The 9,084-nt window shown below is 49.6% G+C and overlaps 1 non-coding gene across 1 annotated transcript; it reads left to right on the forward strand.

The window, feature by feature from the left end:
- Positions 1 to 5,166: 5,166 nt before the first annotated feature.
- On the forward strand, positions 5,167 to 5,285 carry LOC145411281 (5S ribosomal RNA). The gene has a single exon (XR_013899407.1). It is a non-coding gene; the product is annotated as a 5S ribosomal RNA (ribosomal RNA).
- Positions 5,286 to 9,084: the final 3,799 nt, after the last annotated feature.

Below are 9,084 nucleotides of genomic sequence, written 5' to 3' on the forward strand. Positions count from 1 at the left end.
GCCCTGTAAAACTAGTAGAGCTGATGCCTGGTCAACAGTCTACGAAGGCAGTGGTCATGGGCTATCCCTTGAGAATGCCCATAGAGATTCTCCTTCACCACCCTCAAGTCGAGGAGGCAACCCGATGCCAAAACACGCGGACCCGAGAGGAGACTCGACAGGTCATTGTCACCCTGCGGGGTCCTCTGATCCCTGCCATAGACCTGGGGAACTGGGGAACATATCACCTTCGCCCCTTCACCCCAGAGCCTCTCCGTTGCTACCGCTGCCAACGCTACGGGCACCACCGTGCCAATTGCAACCGCCCCGTCATCTGCGGCATGTGCAGTGGCGGCCACGACACGGCGGCCGAGTGCCTCCAGCGGTACAAGGCGAAGGAACCAGTTGCGGCCAAGTGCCCCAACTGCTCCGGGCGACACCACGCCTGGCACCCCAGCTGCCCCGCGAGGGTTCACCGAGTGAACCAGGGTCGAGAGAGGCAGGTAGCGTTTGTGCAGGAGAACCAGGCCGCCAGCGCTACTCCAGCTCCCCGGCACTTTCATCTGGGGCCAACAGCGCCGCCTCTCATCCAGCGCCCACCACCTCTCAGCGACCAGGAGTTCCCTCCATTGCCCTCAGCCCTGACTGTGGTCCAGACCACAGCCGAGGTCCACCGCCAGCAGCCGCCTGTCTCGCCAGCACTTCCACCTGTAGAGACCAGCCAGCCACTGCCTGTTCCACCACCAGTGCCTGGCTCCACACCCAGTCCACCAACCGCTCCCGCCTCCTCCAGTGATCTCATTCACACCGGAGGAGCTCAGGACCTTTGCCACGGAGCTGGCGCTGACCCTCGCCAAAACAGTTGCCTTAACCTCGACATCCCTCTCCCAACAGAGCCCTCTGCCAGGCTGCCAATCGCCTAGTAGACCAGGCGATCGACAGGAAGATGGCGAGCCTAGGTGCTCCTCTGTCCCCTCGCCGCCCAGCTCGTTCGGCAGGGCGACCTGTCCCACACTGCACAGGACAGCTCGCCCGTCCAAGAGGGTAAAGCCACGACCTCCCAATGCTCAGTCTTCCACCGCACAGCTGCCTCGTCAGCGTCATCGTTTAGGGCAAACCCTACCACCATCAGGGTCCAAAGTGACGGACAGGGCCTCACCACTGCTGCAGGAGAACGACCGTCCGCAACTGTCGCCGGACGGCCAGTAGACCGCTCTCTCAGGCTCCTCCAGTGGAATTGCTTGGGAGCACGGAGCAAGCTCCCCCTTTTGCAGGAGGCGGCCGCACGGGACCGCCCTCATGTCATTCTCCTGCAGGAGACCCTGCTCCCAGGCAATTCCACTTTCCATCTCTCGGGATACACCACCCATCTCCTCCCGTATATTCGTGGCGTTACACGGGGATGTGCCGTTCTGGTCCGGGACCACGCCACGCGTGCACGGATCGTGAGTCCCCTCCTTTCTGTGGACCTGATGTGGAGGTTCAGGGCGTGGTTCTCCATCTGGCGACGTCGCCCTGACCCCTGACGGTATACAATGTATACCGAAGCCAGAGGAGCACCCTGGAGTTGGGGGAACTTTTCTCCCAAGCTGCCAGGGGGGCCGTGTACATTGGGGGCGACTTCAATGCCCACCACGCCCTTCTGTCATCGCCTCTTCAGTCCAATGGGGCAGGACGGCACATTTCTTTACTTCTGGAGGAGATGGGTGGTGTCTCCCTCCTAAACGACACGACAGAGCCCACCCATATTGGAGGAGGTCGCCTCGACCTCTCCTTTATCTCAACCCCTCTGTCAGGCCTGGCGTCATGGTCGCTCCACCCACACCTTGCGAGTGACCACTTCGCTCTCAGGGTTAACCTGCCTCTCGCTCCCCTCCCGCCATCCCCACCTCCACCACCACGGTGGGACCTACGCAGGGCGAACTGGACTGCCTTCGCTCGTGCTCTCACAACGGCCTTCGAGACATCCCCTCATGCCTCGGATCTCGATAGTCAGGCAGATCAGGTAGCACGCATTTTTGCGCAAGCTGCCTCTCTTGCCATCCCCGTGCAGCGACGCTCGGCGAGGTGCTACCGAGACGGCTGGATCTACTGCGACAAGGTTAAGGAATTGAACAGGAGACTCAATGCGGCTCGCAGGCAGTACCGGCGGTGCCGTACATCTCCGCACCGTCGGTACTTGGTCGCAGTGACACGCCATGTGGCTTCAGAGAAACGCCGCCTTAAGGAGGAGACGTGGATCGGATGGTGTCGGACGTTGGATTCTCACTCCACTCTCCGTGAGATGTGGAGAAGAATCAAGTCCATCTCCGATCCACGTCCCCCCCGTCCTCCATCTCATCCTGACCCTGCCGCTGAGGCCAGCCGTCTTGCTAAGCACTTCGCCGACCGCTCTGCCTCGTCTAATCTCCCGCAGTCTGTCAGAGCCCTACAGGAACAGCTGTCCGCCTCTCGCACTGCAGCAATTCAGGCAGCATGTGATAGGCCTGACCCTGCTGACTGTCTGATCACCAGTGGGGAGCTCCATAAAGCACTGCAGCGCAGAGAGGACACTGCACCGGGGCTTGACGGCCTCACATACTCTGTCTTAGCAAATGCCGGAGATTATGGTAGAGCACGTCTACTTGACCTGCTCAACCTATCGTGGTCTGAGGGGCGTCTTCCGAGGTCGCGGAAGACGGCTGTTATTCACCCGATTCCGAAACCTCGTGATCCCGCCGCCATGCGCCCCATCTCCCTCCTCAGCTGTGTTGCCAAGACGGCTGAGAGGGTTGTGCGGGCCCGCCTTGCTTGGCGGCTGGGACCACTGCACCCAAGGATTTATGCTTTTCACCCTGGCAGGAGTACCACCCACTGCCTCGCATCATTCCTTGGGGAGCTGAGGGGAGGAAAGGGAATGGCCGTCTTCCTCGACCTTGAGAGGGCGTTTGAACTAGCGAACCCAACTGTTATCTTGGCTGCTCTTGCAGCCAGGGGTGTGGGAGGCAGGTTACTATCCTGGATCAAGGATTTTTTCACTGCTCGATCAGCGGGGGTTAGATTTCAGGGGCATCTCTCCCCTTTTTCTCATCATGACAATGGCACCCCTCAGGGAAGTGTCTTAAGCCCGCTCTTGTTTAACATCTTGATGGAGGGGCTTTTAACCATTGACTATGGGCCTGGCATAACACTACTGTGCTATGCAGACGACCTAGCCCTCATTTTTACACGCAGGGACTGTTTTTCGCAGGCTTATTCTGCCCTCTCCCGCCTGCATGAAAAATGCAATGAGCTAGGGCTCAAAATAAATCTCACGAAGACTAAATGTCTGCCCTTTGGCCTCCGTCCTCCTGACTTCCCGGTGCTGCTCGGAGGCCACCAGCTCACCGTGGTCACTTCGCACCAGTATCTGGGGGTCTGGTTTGTGACGGGGCCTCACCTTTGGCAGCCACGTCCGATATCTGAGGGAGCGTGCCTTAACTCGCATGGCTGCCCTCCGATACCTTTCACGACGGGAGTCTGGGGGCATCATATGCAGTCCTCCGCACTTTTTACATCCACGCGATCCGCTCTCTTGTGGACTACGGAGCAATCTGCTTGTCTGGCCTCACACCGCCAATCTCCAGATCACTGGAAGTCATCCAGAATGATGCTCTACGAATCATGCTGGGTGCTCCACATTGGACCCTGATCACTAACTTACGGATGGAGAGTGGTTTGCCGTCGCTGGCGCACCGAATAGCACTACGAGTGACGCTTATCACTCACCAGTTAGTGCAGCGCCGACCAGAACTGCCAGTCTCTGCCCTGCTCCTACGACTACTACGACGACCACCTGAGCCGCTCCCCCCAACGCGACTGGGCCCGAACCACAGCGGCTCTTATCCACAACCTGGAAGTCGCGCCTTGTCTCTGCCAAAGCCCTGATTCCCCATTTCCTGGGTTTCAACACCCACCGCCATGGAGGCCACCTCCATTCCACATTCTTACTCCAACGGAGGCAAAACCTCGCTCCTCTATCCCTGCCATCCTGCGACAAGAGGGTCTCAGTCAGGTGGCTGCTCTGCACTCCCGGGCTCGGCCACTTACTTTACAGATGGGTCGGTCCACCCTGATGGCTCTGCTGGGTCCGCTTTCGTCCTTGGAAGGACAGTTGAATCATGGCGCCTCTCCCCTGGTGTATCTGCATTTCAGGCAGAGCTCGCGGCAATTCCTGGGTGCGTTGCGACATGCTCACCATCATCATTACCAATGCATCGTTGTTCATACAGACTCCCTTTCTTCTCTGCAGAGGTTGCGCTCATTCTCACTGCAAGACAATATCTTTCTCATAACGGCCATCCATACATTTGCAACCCTCCTTGTCCAGAGAGGAGCCACTATCACTCTTCATTGGCTCCCAGGACATGTGGGGATCACTGGGAACGAAACAGCTGATGTCGCTGCACGCTCTGCCTGCTCCCTGCCAGAGATCACGTTCCCACTTCTCCCGGCCCATCACATGTCCGTCGCACTTTGACTGCAAAAAATAGGTAGGCTGTCTCGGGAGGAGCACCAGCTTTGCGTTGCTTGAAGGTTCCACATCTGCGACTTGGTATGTCACAGCCACATCATACTCTCCTTTGGTGCCTCCCCCAGGCCTGCCAAACTATCTTTTAGTGCGACTTAGAAGATTACGAATGGGATTCCCATGCTATAAGCAGATTAAAAATGCGGCAACAGATCCGTGTGTTCATTGCTTAGAGAGGTCGGATACGCCTCTCATCCATTACATACTTCACTGCCCTGCCACAGCTCATCTCAGATCCCGTCACGCAGCTGGCTTTGCCCAATCGGCCAACGATTATACTGACGCTGCTGGCATTGTGGCCAGAACACCTTTTAAAATTTTACTACAAACAGTCAGGGACTACCCCCCTCCTCGTTAAATACAGCTTGTGCGCTACATGTGCACCACTGACGGGCTCACTGTTTGCCCGTGTCTCAGCACTGCTGAGACGAATATTCAAACAACAACAACATGCAGGTGCGCTATCAAACCCAGGTTTTTATGATTGGCTCGTCTCTTTGACCTCCGGCCTTGATATCATGATACGTTGCTTGCCAAATTATAATGATTACCATGAAAATACTCTAATGTATAAACTTTGACTTTTTAGACGCTAACCCAACAATGCAACCACCCCAAAGGAGCGTAATTACCGCATATTAAAAGTCCATACCACGTTGAGTACACCGCTTCCCGTCCGATCAGCGAAGTTAAGCAACGTTGGGTCTGGTTAGTACTTGGATGGGTGACCGCCTGGGAACACCAGATGCTGTTGGCATCCCTATGTGTCAAGTGGGGTTGGTGGAGGATTAGTGCCCCTCCCTGTAAAACAACTCTAAGCCATTGGCCACCCCGTCTGGGATACATGGCGTCTGGCAATGAATGAATGATGAAAAGTGGAAGCTCAGGTACCAAAAATCACTAATTTCCAGTGGTTTTACCTGGTGCCTTCCAAATTACCTCTGATAAGACCTACCCCTGCGGGTAACAGTACTCCAGGTTAAGAAACGCTGGCCTAGATAAACCCTTGGACCAGGCGGCTTCCAATTAAGGTCATAAATTCTTTAACAAATACGCTTTTAAACCATTAAAGTACTACCGGTAAGAAAGTCCTACTTAAAGTAATGGTATCAAGTATTCACTATCAGCCAAAAAAAAGTGAGTACCGTAGACCAAGTACCAGTACATTTAGCTTTTCCTATTCAGAGGCACATGCAACCTACACTGTCAGTGTCAATGATTCATTAATGTTTTTTTCCTTACACCCAAGAAATAAATTTGTGTATATTTCTTCCAACTTCAGATAAATACAGTTAAGCTACTTCAAGGAGAGAAATCATGCTGCTAAAGCTTTATGTAGGCCTTCTAACTCATCACTACAAATGATTTTTCCAAAGTTAACAGAATCGTTTGGACGTGTAAAAAATTAACTAAAAAAAAAAAAAAAGTCATTGGCTCCACGAGACTAAGGCAGCCTAACGTCATATGGTACCGTAGGCTATATATTATAAAGTACCATACGGTATACTATTTAAAAGTTATGTGGTTAAGTTCTGTTACAGGGAGTGGCTTTCTTTACAGGTATCACCTTGATCCCTTCTGCCCAAATATCTATTACATATTTATCTCTTGCTACTGTCACTTTTTTGTTTTCAGTTCAGGAGACATTATTTAACCCTTCGAATCGTGGTGTCATGTTTTATCGACATTCTTGTTACCTCCGACAGACTTTTCTGTATAAAAAAAAACATCCTTCTGTAAAGGCTACATTAAACCTCCTCAGTTCAGAAAACCTCTCATTAAGTAAAAGCAACTGAAGACACCATGAATGAAGTAATAAAAGAGGTCACCGTATAGTGATAAGTGACAGGGTTATATATGGCCTTTCCCAACTTCTTCACCATGAAGAAACTTCTCCACATGCGAAAAAAAAAAAAAAAAATCAACAGAAGATAGCAAGAATAAACCAAGAAATTACGCCATCTGATTCAATAGTTTAATTCTGATCGTACTCTCTAAATGAAACACATTTACTTGTCTACTTTTGTGGAGCCTAAAATTCTTTCCTCAGCGCTAATGTTTGGTCTGTGCATGTAACAAGAATCTGATCTAGTAGCCTACGTGTTGTATGGTATTGTTTTTATTCTATAATTTTCCTATGACTCACTCTGCAAAACATAATGGTCTGGCGTTTGCAGGAATAAAACAAAGCTGCACTGGCCATAAAAGGGTGAATGGTACCAAGACTAAAACGTAACGTCCTATGACTCACTTCCAGGCGCATAAACTCGTGTGATATTTGATGTTAGAAAATAACACTACCTCCACCAGGCATGAGAGGACTGATGGGATCCCTGTTAACATTCTCCTTTTCCTGTAATTGGCATTGCTTAAAAAGTTCGTCAAGCATTTGTTGAAATGAGAGTTAATGGGGACAACATTAACTCTTACGCTTCTAGACTGACTCTCGGCTAAATAAAATCATCCATCGTCAGCCTGAATATCAATACGGTATTAGGGTTCTCGAAATCTGAGACAGTTTGGTAATATTTCGTTAGAATCGTTACTAAAAACACGATTTTTATATTTAGTACAGTATCATGTTAACTGGACTTAAAGAAGTACGATAACCACAATCAGTATAATACGGTATATGAAATATATCCATTTAGTTGTGAAATAGACACTTATTAATAAAGATTCATATAAATATAGTAGCCTCCTGGCTTATATGCAGTTAATTACATATATTGAACGTATTCTTGGTCACCCCTTCACTACCGGGAGTATCTTCTTATTCATGTCACCAACGATTTTACGTAGGACACTGGAATCCCTTGATTGTGCAGGGGTTAATGAAGGCTATGTCTAACCCTTCCATTTTAGAGTTCCTCCTAGGATGAATAAAATCGCCTGGAGGTACCAAGAATAAAATGAAAAAATACATGGTGATCTATAAATAAAGCTCCATTAAAAACTCAGATGTGGACTTCTTATAAAGTATGTTGCGGGGACGACTCAGTCTCCGCAACATACTTGGGCGTGGATATGGTGATGGGACTACAAAATGATACAGATAACAATGACTAAGCCATCGCGGCAACGCACGAAAAATCGCGTGGCGGAATGGAAGATGAGCGTTATACATGGACCACCCTGTACTAATAAGATTCAAGAGGTTACCATCTTCATGGTCGCGCCGTTTTATTCATTATTTTATACTACCTAACAGAAGAGTGATTCCATTCAGCCGAGTGACTGCTGCATCCCGTATGTTAATACTGGCAACACTAAGCTTCTGGTGGCTGGGAGATATCATCATATCAGTGTGTTCCAGCTTAGTTCAAATAAGCGAGTCCTGTGATCCAGGAACTGTCACTTTATTCCATGAGACTGTTACGTCCATGTATATCAGTGAAAGGGCAAGCGGTGTCTTAAAAAAAAAAAAAAAAAAAAAAAGTCTATACAAACTCCTTTGATTAACATTGTGCTTGGAAGCAGAAGGTCGCTACATAGATATATGCAAGCATCTTTTTTAATATAACAGCGTATTTTGAAACACTGAAACAATTAAATGATCAATAAAAATGGTTATATATTTTCTGGCCCCTGAGATGTAAACGAAGGGAGAAACGAAAGAGCCTTTCGGCTATGGTGTTGTACAGCTTTAGTCATAATCTGACACCAATCAATACATTTTCGTCACGGTCTGGTAACTGTCTCACTTGCCCCTCAGGCTGCTGTTCCTCACGCAGCTGAGTAAACTCGTCTGGCATTCGCTAGAATACAACACTAGAATGGTACGACCAAGAGAAGTTTCATGTTACCTGTATTAAAAGTGGGCTGTCCTATGACTCACCATCAGCTAAATATTCCCTCCAAAGGGAAAACTGTCCCAACCAAATTTAAAACATAGCCACTTCCTACCACCCATTTTACTGTAATATCATAATCCATCATCATACAATCCTTTAGTATCCTGCCAGGAGTGTAAGGGCCTGAGGGTAGGCTACTAAGTCCCGACATTTAAGGTGGAGGTGACCGGTCTCACTATCCTCTACGTGGCACTGAATCAGTAATAAACTCGAACAAAAACCTCAGACGTAAACCTTTGCAGGCCCCAGCCGGTTCGAGAACCTTATCAGGTATCATCCGGCAACGCTATATGGTTATCACTGACCACAGATTTATAGTTTCCTGAATTACCGTAAACCAATTGGATTGTCAATCAATGTAATCGCCTGAAGGTAGCACAAAATTGAGTGAGTGGATGGTGGGCGCCCCACTTATTGCAGATTTCATAAAAACGGCGTAACATTCATTTTCGCCAGCAAGCAATGTTGCTGAACTTCGCACCATTTCATCATGATTAGAAATCTTAACTGAGTATACTAAAGGAGTCATGTAACTTCCTAATTCTGCCTGAAAATGAAAACTAGTGGACCGTAATGAGAAGTCTCAAGTGGGCCATTGTGTCTCCGATGATTCGACTTACTGCGATACTTTCACCAAAGGAAGAGCTGTAATCAAATCCCTGACTGCTCACCATGAAAATGTTTTAATCCCCTCACACGATG

Source organism: Coenobita brevimanus, chromosome 88, assembly GCF_032717465.1.
Source record: "Coenobita brevimanus isolate Jiangsu-jjx chromosome 88, ASM3271746v2, whole genome shotgun sequence".
Classification (NCBI taxonomy): Eukaryota; Metazoa; Arthropoda; class Malacostraca; order Decapoda; family Coenobitidae; genus Coenobita; species Coenobita brevimanus.